At 46.7% G+C, this 14,114-nt stretch overlaps 1 pseudogene; it reads right to left on the minus strand.

The window, feature by feature from the left end:
• Window positions 1-2,401: 2,401 nt before the first annotated feature.
• LOC103707468 lies at window positions 2,402-13,867 on the minus strand (annotated as a pseudogene).
• Between the last annotated feature and the right edge of the window lie 247 nt (window positions 13,868-14,114).

The following is a 14,114-nucleotide window of genomic DNA, read 5'->3' on the forward strand; positions in this document are numbered from 1 at the left end:
ATATTGATGATCTTGATCTGTTTTCAGAGTTAAAAGTTTTTTTAAAAAAATTTACAAACAAAAACTAGTATCCTTATTGATACTTTAAGTTTTATAAAAAAAAATAGATTCTTTTTCAAATGCATGCATTGCTTACAGGATATTGTTAACAATACCCGTAAAGCTGCTTTTACTGAAAAAATTTTTCAAAATTAAAGTTGATAAAATCTTATTTTTGGTCAGCTATGTCAAAAAAAGATTAAATGGATTAGCTATATTATCGATTGAAAATAGTTTTTTAATGAAGCTTGAGTACAAAAGTTTGATTAATAATTTTGCATCTCAAAAAGCTAGATGAATTTTTTTAAATAAATTTTTTTAAGTATTTTATACTTATTAAAAAAAATTATTATTTTTAAAAAAAAAACTTTTTGGTGAGTTTGCTTTAGGCCCCTAAATGCATTGAACCGCCCATGCATAACTTAGCACTCTATTCTACAAAATAAAGAAAAAATAAATCATGAGCCCATGATACCTATAATTCTAATATTCACGCATATAAATTGAAGTAGTTTTTATATAATTCAATACGTAAATGTAGATAGCTAAATTGAGATAAAATTGGGTTATCTAGATACTTTGACTATAATCAAAGAGATCTACGGTTTTTCCAAGAGAAGAGCAAGAAATGAACCACTATATGCTTAAATCCAGTTCCGAGTGTTAAAATAGGCTGAATTAGAAAAAAAAATAAAATTAGAATTTTTCGCATGTAAACCCTCTTAAAAATTTGAAATTGCATTAATACCCTCGCAAAATATTATTTACATGTATACCCTTATAAATGTTTTCTTGTGCATATCTATCCATAAAAAGATATTTTAGTCATTTTTAATTTTAAACTATTAGTTTTTGACCGCATTGGTGCAAGCACATATGTAAGAAAAAAGAAAAATAAAGGGCATACAAGTAAAACAAGTATTTTATAAGGATATACATGTAAATATTAATTTTAGAAAGGTATTCATGCAAATTTTAATATTTAGAAGAATATGTACACTAAAAACTCTATTTTTTTATATTTAACTCGCTTTACTTGAACAACTTGCTTAACTAGGGGAAATTTTATGGTCAGATCTATGCCCATGTTTAGCCTGGAATTTTTCAGACCACCCTTTTTGGACGGAGTTGAGCTTTGTGGCCCAAGCCCACTTGGTTTAAGATGGACCTTTGGGTTGGTTTGCTTTAAGAAGCAACATAAACTTAACGGATCAACACATCAAATCTTATCATTGGGCAAGAGAGAAAAGGCAGCACTTGATAAAACCAAGAATTTTGACTTAAAAAATTCCTTGTCGAAGTAGAACTTTGAAGAGAGAACACCAAGTATCCTCACTGAGCTAATACTTCGGTGATAAGGCATGTCTCTCGTATTTGCGAAGATGACTTCCTTGAAGATGTTTTATCTAATGTTTTGAACGTTACTTTAGATTTGCAACGTCTAAAATGTTAGCTTGAGCTCCACCTAACTGCTTTGGAAGAACACATTGAAGCACAAACCTAATATAATGTAGCAAAACACGGGATATGTTATAATCATCCATTTGATCAAAAGAACCCATTCAAATAAAATTAAACATGGATCCCAGTTAAATTTTCAAACTTAGACACGGCCAAGGCAATATCTGTTAAACGGGGCAATAAACATAAAACTAGTCGGCCATGTATGAGGTTGGCCCCAGTGTGCAAATCCCAAGTGACTGCCTAGCCTGGTATAAGCAAGCCTAAGAAGCCATCAGCCAACATGAAGTGCTGCTCTGCAAACCGAAAAGAGGAAAAAGGAAACTGTTGGCACTTCAAAATGGACAGAGGTTGCATCTTTTGCACAAAAGCAGGATTCATCTTCCTTAGCATGAGTCTACCATTAAACGCTTCAAGATCCATGCAGATGGATAAATAAAAAAAATTTGAAATGCTTTAAGATCTATGCAGGGTAAGGTACGATATAATGGTCGACGTCGTGAAAAAAGATTACTAGATCGCATTCAGGTATAGAAAATGTCTACCATCTAATAGAACCTACTAACTCCATATAAAATTTGCTTCAGTATAGTTAACACTACCCATAATTAGATCGAATTATCGACGCCACTATTTTTGATTAACACAATTTAGGGATGGAAATATTATATTCTGAAATTATTACAGTCCATAGAAAGTGAAAATAAATAAATAAATAAGATATTCTTTTAAAGTAGAAGCGTTCTCCGGACAGGTATTGTCAGGAAATAACCATACGGATACACCTTTATTCTCTCGACCATGGTGCAGAAAAGTTAAAAAAAAAAGAAAAAGGAAAGGAGCCAAACACCGTAAGGCCCAAACCCATGGATCCAAACAAAACTCAACATTCCACCTTCTCTATCTTGGACTTTCAAACCCATGGATCCATACAAACAAACTCATCAGTCCACCTCCTCTATCTTGGGCCCAGCCCCTGTTCTAGTAGAGCCGCCATTGTTTCCATATCGGCCACCGTTCATCCTGGCCCCCGCCGTGCTCCACCACTCTCCTGATACATCCGGGCTACGAGGACATTTCAAGGGGCGCCAACCAGCAGCTGGGTTAAACGGCACTTGGGGCTTTCCAAAGGCGTCAATATAGCAACCCAAGTGCGCTAATGCAGCAGCGGAGTTTCAGCCCAATGGGGACTCTTCAGTGCGGCAGCCAACAACCCAGTTTTATTCAGGTTGAGACCCTCCAGGGGCGCCAGCACAGCGACCCAAGTCCACTGTAGTTGGGACTCTACGAAGGCGTCAATGCAGGAGGCCAAATTCAGCACATATGAGACTCCTTCATCCCTTCTCATGCCTTCTTATTTGAGAGTTTTAGTAGGGTAGGACTCCTTCCTCATTCTCACGCCAACATATCCTTTCCCAATTCTCACACCATCATTGGAGAGTTCTAATGAAGATAGAACATTTTTTCATTTTTTCTCCTCACCCAAGCTAGCCAAGCCCACACCCAATTCAGCCGTGCCCTCACCCAATCTAGCGCACCCTTTTCCTTCCCCATCGCGTCCCCACTCCCCCCCACGCCCGCCCCCGCCGCCGCATCACTCCACCACCCTCCTGATACATCCTGGCTACGATCGGGTTGCAGACCTCCTCCAATTGCTCAAGCTCGTGCTCCAACTCGTCCGCCTCCGCCAGCTGATTCCCCTCCAACCATGTAATCGTCTCGTCCACCACCTTCTCTATCTTCTGCCTTTCCCCCTCGGACAACGTGGCCTTTATCTTGTCATCCCTCACCCTATTCCTCATATTGTGGGCGGAGTTCTCCAAGGCATTCTTCGCCTCCACCTTCCTCTTAATCTCCTCATCCTCCGCGTCCTTCACCATCTTCTCTATCTCCTCCTTGCTCAGCCTCCCCTTGTCATTGGTGATCGTGATCTTGTTCTTCACTCCGGCAGTCTTATCCTTGGCCGACACGTTCAGGATGCCATTGGCGTGATGTCGAAGCAGACATTGATCTGCGGCACACCCCTCGGAGCCGGAGGAATTCTGGTGAGCTCGAATTTGCCGAGCAAGTTGTTGTCTCGAGTCCTCGCCCGCTCGCCCTCGTAGACCTGGATGAGGATGCCGAGCTGGTTGTCCGATTAGGTGGAGAAGATCTGCTCCTTCTTGGTGGGGATGGTGGTGTTCCTCGGGATGAGGACGGGATCATCACCACGCCGGCGGTCTCGATACCGAGGCTAAGCGGGGTGACGGCGAGGAGGAGCAGGTCCTGCACCTTCTCGTTGGCCTCCCCGTTTAGAATTGCGGCCTGGACCGCCGCTCCGTAGGCCACGGCCTCGTCGGGATTGATGCTCTTGCAGAGCTCTTTCTCGCTGGAGAAGTCCTGCTGCTGCCACCAAGGTGGTAGCCTAGTGGTACTGGGCAGCAATTCTAACCACAAGGTTCCAAGTTCGAATCACTGCGGCGACGATTAAATTGTGGACCGGAGCTTACTACTCTGGCCACTGCTTGGACTTGTGGTGTAGGACCGCTCTTGAACCGCTAGTAGCCGGGTGGTGAGGTTCCCTCTAATTCACCTCACCAAATTAGCCAAATCATGAAGGCCAAGGCGGAGCAAGAGCAAGGCTCATTCCGCCTAGTGGCCTTCTATCATTCCTTGGGGCACAACCGAGGTTCGGCCAGCCTTGGCAAGCAAAGGCTGGGCCATTGGCAACACCGACAGGGCACAGCAGAGGCGCGCCCAAGGCCGCAGACCTTCGGCTGGGGCGCCACTGCAACCGAGACAACCAACAGGCCACAAGGACCAAGCGCAAGGCAAACCGATTGGCCGGGAGGGCCAAGCCAAATTTTCAGCCGCGCGCAAGGAATGGATGCTTTCGGTCCAAACCATTGCGCGCGCACACCAACAGGCCACCGATAACCGGACAGGCACAGGCGCGGCCAAGGCAAGCCCAGCACAAGCCAAGGCACGCGCAAGCCAAAGACAGCCAACGGACAGTAACGGGCCACGCGCGCCAAAGCACAGCAGACGCACGGGCAAGGGGCAACCAACGGGCGGCAACCGCCGATGCACGCCAAAGGGGCGCCGTGCGCACGGGCCCATGGCGCCAAAGGGGCGCCGTGCGCACGGGCCCATGGCGCCAAAGACCAACGCGCGCACAGGCCAGGAGCAACGGCCGGCAACCGCCAGCGCGCGCGGGCCCTTGGCGCCCAAGACCGGCGCGCGCACGCGCCAGAAGCAACGGGAGGCAACCGACGGCACGCGCAGGCGCGTGGCATCCAGGGCCAGCGCGCGCGCATGCCATGCGCCACAGAAGGCAACCGCCCGAGCGCGCCAACCACCAACCGACCGAGCCCATGCACGCGCGGGAGCCAACACTCAGCAACCGGCCAGCGGCCAGGCGCCCAGCGACCAGACGCCCAGCGACCAGACGCCCAGCGCCCAGGCGCCTAGCGGCCAGGCCGACAGAGCCAAAGCAACCAAAGGATCAAACCACAGACCAAGAGGTCAGGCGAAGGAAAACAAGAGCAGCGCCTGGCTTGCCCATGCCAATGCGCAGCCCACCAGACCGCGCGCGGCACGGGCAAAGCCAGTGCGCCGGGCCATAACAGCAAGATCAACCCTCTGCAGAGGCAAGCACAGAAGAGTGCCAACAGCCAACTCCAGCCAAACCAAGGCCTCTGCAGTAGCCAGAGCTTGGCCAACAGCAAGAAACCACCGACAGCCATAACTGCAGGCCATTGCCAACAACAGCAAGAAACCGCCAGTAACCACCGCCAAGACAAGCAAGCAGCCAAACCAAAGGCAGCAACCAAATGGCAACCGAACCAAGACAGCAAGCTATGCAATGGAAGTTCCAAAGGAGTTGCCACAACATACTAACAGCCAGCCAAAAGGAAGCCAATGCATGCCATTGTAGGGGGTCTACAAATAGATCCGAATTGAGTAGGGGGAGGGACTTTTGGACATTGTTTAGTTAGCCACTTGTAAAGTGCATTCGGCCATTAGGCTTGGGTAGGCATATTGCCTAATTTCGGTCCTAAGGGACTTGGGCCAAGGCAGGGTACATCAACCCCCCTTGGAATTGGCTAAGGCAGGGAACCATCAAACCCTCCTTAGATATTTGTATTTCCTTTTCACTTTGTATCAAAGTTGCCTTTGATGCCTGTGCATTCTCATATGAGTTGTCTTCATCGGCCAACAAAGCTTTAGATTCCGAAGAGGAGTGCAAAACTCCATCCATAGCCGAGCATACTTGGAGTTTGGAGGAGCAAAGTGCCGAATTTCCCTTTGGCTGGCGCTATCTACATTCGGTCAAGGCGGCACACCTTGATTTGGCCAACGCCAAGAAGCTAAGAGGGAACCCTTGGTGTGGGAAGTGCATGACCGACACTTGGTCCCCACCAATTTGGTGCTTTCATTGAGATATCTTCTTCAAGAAGAACATCTTGAAGGTAGCGCCATTTATCTGAAGTCCCCTACAAGTAAGTCAATCAACCTTCTTCAAATTGCCATTTTCGAGTGGTAAAAGAGGGAAGAGTTACGTGAGGGAACCTTGTGGGTGTTGACCATTCAGAAGTAGTTTTGCCCTTTGAATACCTTTGAAGGATTGTTCTGAATCTACTAAAAAAAATTTTTCATGGATTCCGAGGGTAACCAAAGGCTTGACGCCCTTGAAATTCAGTCCAACTGAGTATCCAAAGCCTTGGAAGAACTCTCCCATTCCATGGCTGAAATGAGAAGGGATACCAATCAAAGTTTGGAGAGGTTGGAAAGGAGAGTTTCAAGTGGAGAAAAAAATACAAACAAGGAGTCTTGGCCGCATGCTAATGAGCAGGACCAAGAAAGGGGAAGTGAGGAAGAATTGGCAAGTAACCATAGTGGATGCCGGATTAGGGAAGGAAGGAGTGAAAGAATAAGAAGAGGGAGTCGAGTGGAAGGATTTGGGGTGTGTGTGGATCGGTTTGGAAGAGGAGTAGAGTATGAGGAAGCCTTTAGTGTGAGGGAGTCCGAAGAGGAGCCCCGGATTGCCACTAGACCGAGAGGAAGAAGAAGAGAGGAGAGGGTAAGAATGCCCCATCATGGTGAAGTTGAAGAAGATGAGGGAGAGCCTAGAAGAGAGGTTAGGAAGCCAAGGATAGAATTCCCTAAATTCAGTGGGGGAGATCCTTTTGAATGGATGGATAAGGTGGAACAATACTTCTATGTTTATGAAGTTCCACATAAGGAGAAAGTAACCCTTGCTAGTTTTCATCTTGAAGACAAAGCAAGTAAATGGTGGAGATGGTTGAGATCCATTTATGAAAAAGAAGGAAGGAGATTGGGATGGACTGCATTTGTGAAGGAGTTTATGATTCAATGGGGGCCTTCCCCTATTGTGAACTATCATGGACAATTGGCGAAAATCAAGCAAGAAGGAAGAGTGCGGCCCTATGTTGAAGAATTTCGCCGCCTACAAACTTTGGTGACAGGTTGGTCGGAGGAGGCTTTGATGGGAACATTCATTGATGGCTTGAAGCCTTGGCTTGCCAAGGAGATCAAGTTAAAGCAACCCAACTCCATGCAAGAGGCCATGCGGATGGCAGAAATTCTGGATGATGGTTTTCAGTCCGAGAGAAGAATGATCAAAGAGACCATCAACCGTGAAGCCAAAGCCATGCCAACCAAAATTTCTTGGAAGGGCAAGGATGCAGTCGGCAGCAACCCAAAGAACCAGCCACAAGTGAAGCGGCTGACAAGGGAGGAAGTCCAAGATTTCATCAAGAAAGGCTTGTGTTTCAAGTGTGGGGAGAAATGGGGTCGAGATCACAAGTGCAAATCAGGGCAATCGTTCCTAATTGAAGTTCAAGATGCAGAATTTGGAGATGCAGAAAATAATCATTCAAGTGAACATGATGAGGAGCAAACCCAAAATCAGCAAATGCATGTGCAGGCGGATGACAGTAATGCAGAACTTTCATTGAATGCACTAACAGGGGTGCCAAAACCCAGCACCATGAGACTACTTGCATGGGTCGGCCGAAATGAAGTTTTCTTGTTGGTTGACAGCGGGTCATCACACAACTTCATCAATGCAGCAATTGTGCCTAAATTGGGATTGCATCCTATGAACATTCAGCCGTTTGAAGTTAAGGTGGCCAATGGTGAAAAGCTCACATGCAAGGAAGTCATACAAGAAGTAAAGATGAACATCCAAGGGGTAAGAATCAAGGCTGATTTACATGTGATTCAATTAGTAGGACTTGACATAGTTCTTGGAAATGCATGGTTACGACAAGTGGGAAAGGTAATCACGGATTTTGGCTCAATGACAATGGAATTCAAAATAGGTAGTCAAAAGAAGAAGTGGATTGCCATAGGAAATAATGAAGTTAAACCTTGTGAGGCTTATACCTTAGAAAAACTTTGCAAGGGAGGTGCCCTATGTGTAGCCATTCTATTATCTACTCAAGGCCAAACCGAACCAAATCCCATGAAAGATGAATTTGAAGGAGTCCCTAGTTCGGTTAGGCAATTATTAGAAAGACACATGAAGATCCTTGAAGTACCAAAAACCATGCCCCCACAAAGATTGTATGACCATCCTATCCGCCTTAAGGAAGAATCCAAAGCCGTGAATGTCCCACCATATAGATATGCCCACTTCCAAAAGGGAGAAATAGAGAAGCAGGTTGATGACATGCTTAAACAAGGGTTAATTAGAAGGAGTTCTAGTCCCTTTTCATCACCGTTCTCTTGGTCAGAAAAAAGGATAACACATGGAGATTTTGTACTGATTATAAAGCCCTTAATGAAGCAACAATCAAAGACAGATTTCCAATCCCGACAGTGGATGAAATGTTGGATGAACTTCATGGTGCCACAGTTTTTACTCGGCTAGATTTGAGAGCCGGATATCATCAAATCAGAATGAAGAATAAAGACATTCACAAGACCGCATTTAGAACACATTCGGGCCACTATGAATATCTAGTCATACCCTTCGGTTTGTGTAATGCACCATCAACTTTTCAAGCGGCCATGAACGACATATTCCGGGCCTACCTAAGAAGGTTTGTGATTGTGTTTTTTGATGACATTCTAATTTATTCTAAGACAGTAGAAGAGCACTTGGAACAATTGGATCTTGTCCTAAGGATCCTAGAAGAACATCAATTCTACATCAAAGCATCCAAGTGTGCATTCATGCAACGTGAATTGGAGTATTTAGGCCATATCATTTCGGGAGAAGGAGTCAAGGTGGATCAAAAGAAAATTGAGGCCATGGTAGATTGGCCACTTCCCCAAAGTATCACAGCAATGAGAGGGTTCCTTGGATTGACCGGCTACCATAGAAGGTTTGTCAAGAATTATGGATTGATTGCTAAGCCCCTGACAAATATGCTGAAAAAGGGAGAATTCACTTGGACGGATGAGGCAAGAAAAGCTTTCGAAGACTTGAAGAGAATGATGACCCAAATGCCGGTCCTTGCTTTACCTAATTTCAGCATACCCTTTGAAGTATATACAGATGCAAGTGGGGACGGAATTGGTGCAGTGCTAGTTCAAGACAGAAGGCCAATTGCATTCATGTCAAAAGCATTAGGGCCACAGAAGAAGGCCAACAGCACTTATGCCCGAGAATTAATGGCTATGGTTCATGCAATCAAAATCTGGAGACCATACCTATTGGGGCAGAGATTCACAATTGTGACTGATCAGCAGGCTATTCGCCATCTTTTAGAACAAAAGATAACGACGCTCGAACAGCAGAAATTCTTGGTGAAACTATTGGGATTTGAGTACAATATTGTTTATCAACCGGGAAAGGACAACAAAGTGGCTGATGCATTATCAAGAAAAGAAGGGAGTCCACTTTTTAAGATGGAGGATTATCAAACCACCACCCTTGAGGACAAGGGTGTTCTTCAAGAAGGGGGGAATGGTGAGGTTCCCTCTAATTCACCTCACCAAATCAGCCAAATCATGAAGGCCAAGGCGGAGCAAGAGCAAGGCTCATGTCCGCCTAGTGGCCTTCTATCATTCCTTGGGGCACAACCGAGGTTCAGCCAGCCTTGGCAAGCAAAGGCTGGGCCATTGGCAACACCGACAGGGCACAGCAGAGGCGCGCCCAAGGCCACAGACCTTCGGCTGGGGCGCCACTGCAACCGAGACAACCAACAGGCCACAAGGACCAAGCGCAAGGCAAACTGATTGGCCGGAAGGGCCAAGCCAAATTTCCAGCCGCGCGCAAGGAATGGATGCTTTCGGTCCAAACCATTGCGCGCGCACACCAACAGGCCACCGATAACCGGACAGGCACAGGCGCGGCCAAGGCAAGCCCAGCACAAGCCAAGGCACGCGCAAGCCAAAGACAGCCAACGGACAGCAACGGGCCACGCGCGCCAAAGCACAGCAGACGCGCGGGCAAGGGGCAACCAACGGGCGGCAACCGCCGATGCACGCCAAAGGGGCGCCGTGCGCACGGGCCCATGGCGCCAAAGACCAACGCGCGCATAGGCCAGGAGCAACGGCCGGCAACCGCCAGCGCGCGCGGGCCCTTGGCACCCAAGACCGGCGCGCGCACGCGCCAGAAGCAACGGGAGGCAACCAACGGCACGCGCAGGCGCGTGGCATCCAGGGCCAGCGCATGCCATGCGCCACAGAAGGCAACCGCCCAAGCGCGCCAACCACCAACCGACCGAGCCCATGCGCGCATGGGAGCCAACACTCAGCAACCGGCCAGCGGCCAGGCGCCCAGCGACCAGACGCCCAGCGACCAGACGCCCAGCGCCCAGGCACCTAGCGGCCAGGCCGACAGAGCCAAAGCAACCAAAGGATCAAACCACAAACCAAGAGGTCAGGCGAAGGAAAACAAGAGCAGCGCCTGGCTTGCCCATGCCAACGCGCAGCCCACCAGACCGCGCGCGGCACGGGCAAAGCCAGTGCGCCGGGCCATAACAGCAAGATCAACCCTCTGCAGAGGCAAGCACAGAAGAGTGCCAACAGCCAACTCCAGCCAAACCAAGGCCTCTGCAGTAGCCAGAGCTTGGCCAACAGCAAGAAACCACCGACAGCCATAACTGCAAGCCAATGCCAACAACAGCAAGAAACCGCCAGCAACCACCGCCAAGACAAGCAAGCAGCCAAACCAAAGGCAGCAACCAAATGGCAACCAAACCAAGACAGCAAGCTATGCAATGGAAGTTCCAAAGGAGTTGCCACAACATACTAACAGCCAGCCAAAAGGAAGCAAATGCATGCCATTGTAGGGGGTCTACAAATAGATCCGAATTGAGTAGGGGGAGGGACTTTTGGACATTGTTTAGTTAGCCACTTGTAAAATGCATTCGGCCATTAGGCTTGGGTAGGCATATTGCCTAATTTCGGTCCTAAGGGACTTGGGCCAAGGCAGGGTACATCAACCCCCCTTGGAATTGGCTAAGGCAGGGAACCATCAAACCCTCCTTAGATATTTGTATTTCCTTTTCACTTTAAATCAAAGTTGCCTTTGATGCCTCTGCATTCTCATATGAGTTGTCTTCATCGGCCAACAAAGCTTTAGATTCCGAAGAGGAGTGCAAGACTCCATCCATAGCCGAGCATACTTAGAGTTTGGAGGAGCAAAGTGCCGAATTTCCCTTTGGCTGGCGCTATCTACATTCGGTCAAGGCGGCACACCTTGATTTGGCCAACGCCAAGAAGCTAAGAAGGAAACCCTTGGTGTGGGAAGTGCATGACCGACACTTGGTCCCCACCACCGGGGTGGTGCCGGGTGTGACGTACTCACACGTGGGACTCGAGCCAGAGCTCAGAGGAGTAGCTGAGCCGGGCCCACGGGTGGGGAGGGTATGAGTAAAACCGATCGGGGTGCCCAACACACGGCCATTTCTGCCCGCATCGAACATTCTCCTGGCGGGGTGGGGGCCCAGTTGGGGGCTGCTACGCGGGGGTGGGCTTGTCCCTTCCTCCCCCCTACCCCTTTTTGTTTAGCAAAAAAAAAAAAAGTCCTGCTGCTGGACTACGGAAATTCTCGTGGATCAGAAGCGGCCCAATGTGTTTGGGGCCTAAGGCCCTGTTTGGGGGAGCTGTGGACACTAGAGCTGTTGGAAATAGAGCTATTGAAAATAGAGCTGTTTGAAGTAGAGCTGCTGTTTGCTGTTTAGTAACTATATTTTTAAATTGCTGTGGCACTTTAACATATGGTTGGTAAACAAACTGAGAAAGTACTTTTATATGACAAAATTACCATAAAAGACATTGCATAGTTTTATACAATAGAGCATAATAAATTGTAACATATATTAATACATAATATACGATATAGTATAATATTACTGTAATATAAAATATTATTATTATAATATAGTAATATAACATTGCATAGCATAGCATAATGGTAATATAATTATTAGAGTAAATTAATTTTCTATAATATAATATAATATTAAATTATTTAACATAACATATTAATGTATTATGATATAATGTAATATATATTATATTTATAGTATAATACAATAATAAAGATATAAAATATTATAATTATTAGTATTAATTAATTTCTCATAATATAACATAATATTAAATTATTTAAAATAACATATTAATGTATTATGATATAAATATTTATTCATTGAAATGTATTTATTTATTCATTCATTCATTTATATAAATATTTATTTATGCATTTATTTATTTTATTTATTTATTTATTTATTCTTTTCTTTTCTTTTCTTTTCTTTTCTTTTCTTCTTTTTTTCCTTTTCTTTTTCTTTTCTTTTTTTCTTCTCTTCTTCTCCTTCCTTCCTCTCCCCCCTTCTCCGTTCTTCTCCTCCCGTGCGGTCGGCGGCGCCGGAAAGGGACCGGGCCATGGCCGGCGGCGCCTGTGGCAGTCTCGGCAGCCGCGGCTGGCCCCCTAGAAAGGGTTCTCCTCCCGCATGGCCGATAGCGCTAGAGGGGGTGCGGCACTACGGCGGCGGGGAAGAGGGAGGGGGTGCAGCGGTGGGGGAGAGGGGGTGCGGCGCTGCAGCAGCTCCTTCCTTTCGTCGCTTCTGGATGGTAGGTAGCTAATTGGTCAGAGAACGGGCCCTGGATATTTATGTTGGGAGAACCCCATGATCCTTCCGTGTGGAAGGGAAGGAAGAAAGAAGGCGAACACGAATACTAAAAAGCGGTTCATGGCGACCTCAAAAAATAGGGGATAGAGAGCGTATTTCCATGAAAAAAAATCCGCCAATCCCGATATTCAAAAATTTCTGCTGCGCCTGAACCTCCGTGTCTAGGTCCTGCCGAAAAAGACTGCAAATGATTTACCATCCATCCCACTCATATAGGTACGTTATCGGATGAATCGGATCGGGAAATGGATCGAAGCGCGCAGGAAGGGAAAGTTTGCAGGTGAAAAAAAAAGGCGATATATGGTCTCAAGCAGTCTCCTCGGGCTTGGTTCGAGATATGAAGTTTGGTTATGACTATCTCTTTCCCCGTCTGCTCTGTCTGAGATGGATCTTCCCGCTCGCATCCTTCCAATGGCCTTTCCTGTTTTTTCTTTCTTTTGTTCGTTTTCAAAATAGGAGAGGCATTGCTGGTTGATAAAGTCAGATCCAGACTTGAGAGTTGGAAGGCTCGTACTTTGTCTTTCGCCGGGAGGCTTGAGCTGGTCAAGTCTGTCAGGGAAGTACGGCTATACGGAATACGATGAGAAGTAGAGCAGGCGAAGCGAAGCGATAACGGATCTTACTGTCTGGAGATCGGGTTACGTCGCTAAGGAAGCTGCAGGATCCCATGAATTCGAAAATTTTACCAAACACCATTTTTTATCTACAAGTACTTTTGGAGGGCCAGAAAGTGCTTTTTGGCCCTCCAAAAGCCTAAGACCGTTTTGTTTTTGAGGCATTTTCTATAGTGAGCCGGCCTAAGGTGAACTTACTAAAAGGCCTTTTTCTTTCCATTTCGTTTTTGAGGTATTTCCTACGGTGGGCCTTCTTTGGGCCAGAGCCTTAGGCGACCGCCTAAGTTGCTTAAAAGTTGGGCTGGCTTTGCGTGGATCCCCCAAGGGCCCCAACCAGCACCACTTCGTGCACCTGGCCTTTCCGATCTTGGAGTTCGAAAGGTCCTTCTCCACCGGCTCCATGCATCGCCAGAATAGGTTCATGTTCGACTCCTTGAATTGAGCCCGGGTCGCGTAGAAGTCGATTCCTTCGTAGATGGAGTTGATCTCAACGGTGGCTGGTTGGTTGCGCTCCCACTGCGGCTAGCCTTCTGTAAGCGATGGTGGCGGTGGTGGGCTCGTTAATCATGTGAATGACATTAAGGCCGGTTGCGAGAGCTCATACGAGCATGTTTAGTCCCACATCGATTATTCACTAGGTAGATCTTGGATACTCATACGGAGTCAAAGAACCTAAATAATATTTTTTGTCTAGCTATTTTGGGTGAAATTTTGTATTGTTATAACTTATAAATGGTATCAGAACGGGCTCCTGTTGAAGTTGTAATGGATAAAAAGAGTGGGGGTAGTTTGGGGATAAAAAAAAAAGCTTTTGTTGATTGGTGTTCTGGAAGCTACAGGCGGTGGCTACTCGTGAGAGATCAGGTGCGGCAGCAAATTGAGGTCTTCGGATGCTGGCATGGCG

Source organism: Phoenix dactylifera, chromosome 1 (genome assembly GCF_009389715.1).
Source record: "Phoenix dactylifera cultivar Barhee BC4 chromosome 1, palm_55x_up_171113_PBpolish2nd_filt_p, whole genome shotgun sequence".
Lineage (NCBI taxonomy): Eukaryota > Viridiplantae > Streptophyta > Magnoliopsida > Arecales > Arecaceae > Phoenix > Phoenix dactylifera.